Below are 1,678 nucleotides of genomic sequence, written 5' to 3'. Positions count from 1 at the left end.
TGCTAGACACCTGAAATTTTGAACTGGCACTTTGCACTTGCTGTAAAATCCTTCCTTTCTGGGCCTCCAACTTTTGTTGACGTCGCCATGTCACTGGCAATTAGCATTAGTGGTACCTACTCATTGAAAGGTTCGCTTAGTCTCCGCGCCCTTACCGTGCACGAGAAGCTTTCACAGCTATAAATTTTTCGTTCCCTATTTAACAATGACAAGCACTTTTGGCTCATTCTCCGCGCACATCGTGCTTCTTCGCGTATCGATCGTTGTCAGAAAGCTGGCCCGATATTTCAGCGCACGAATAAATATCAGAAGTCGCTATTAGCTTTATCACCCGATGAGTTGAAACCACTGCCATCCAGCGTTGCCATCATAAAAGAGCCAGTTTCTTTTCTTCAATCACTTCTAGAGAGAGAGAGAGTGAAAGACGGAAGGCATGGAAGTTAACCAGTGCCCTCTTTGCGACCCTGCGCGCGGATTGGGGAAAAGGACATTTCCTGACGTACATTCATTTAAAGAAGAACGGAGGAAAGTAAAAATAATTTCAATTTTTTTTACAATGCGATAGCCTTCCACTTGACTCTTAAGATATTTGCCAGATATGGTTATATTCTTGAATTGCGTGTATTTTTTCTCGATGTATTCTAATGTCCAGAAAAACATGGATACAAAAACCGACATTTGCTTTGGTCCTAATTTATAATCAACATGTATAACCATTGGTGTTGTGCCTAATAATAATAACAGTAAGTTTATTTACATCAATGTGGGGAGTGCATGATACTGGACTTCAGAAGAAAAGGCTTTCAGTTCGATAGCTTGACAAGGCCATGGGACCCCATATCGGCAGATTCAACACGACCTCGAGTGCAAAATGTACACAATGCAATGAGAAACGTGGTGTTCTATAACTACGGTTAGTTATTTAGCGTGGCAAGTAAATGTCCACGAAACAAGCCCAGAGTGCGCATTCACCGAGGAAAGCGCACCACGACAATCAAACGGAAAATTACAGACTTGAAATTCAAGATATGGACGTAGTATAAAGGTTATAAACAGGGATAACGTGCCTCAGAAAGGCTGGCGAACATTTCGATAGGAGGACCTATCTTCGTCAAAGGCGGCCTCGTAATTCTCGGCATGTTAGATTTAACGGGTTAGTACAGTGACATCACGTGCGGTTGTCGTCGGTGGCGGCTGGTTGTAAGAAAATGCGAAGAAAATGAGCGCTGTCGCCTGACGTCTGTAAGCGTGGTTTCTAAGACGAGGGGACAAGAACGGGAGAGTGGGAAGGCGGGGAGAAAACAAAGAAAGAAAAGGCGAAAAAGAACAAAAAGAGAGACCAAGAGGGAAAAAAAGAACAAGAAAAGAAAAAGAAGGGCAGGGCAGGGTGTTGGGGAAGCCAGAGGTTAGGGAGCATTCAGGGGTGTCGTTGGCGGCATATTTTGTGGCTTTAGATGCGCCGGTCAAGCGGTCAGTGCACGAATAACAAAAAAGACCCAAAAAGGCATCAGCTGAAAGAATGACTTTAGTAGCACAGCAGCAATGCGTCGGGTAATTTTGAAGGAGTTAAGATGGCAACAAGATGTCTCGGGTGCAGTGCATGGGGTAACTGGAAGGTCGCGGCATGGTCTTTCAAGGACGTTAGCCCCAGCAGCTCAACGTAGGTGTCGTTACGGCG

This window comes from Dermacentor andersoni, chromosome 10 (genome assembly GCF_023375885.2).
Source record: "Dermacentor andersoni chromosome 10, qqDerAnde1_hic_scaffold, whole genome shotgun sequence".
Classification (NCBI taxonomy): Eukaryota; Metazoa; Arthropoda; class Arachnida; order Ixodida; family Ixodidae; genus Dermacentor; species Dermacentor andersoni.
This window is presented reverse-complemented; position numbering follows the sequence as displayed.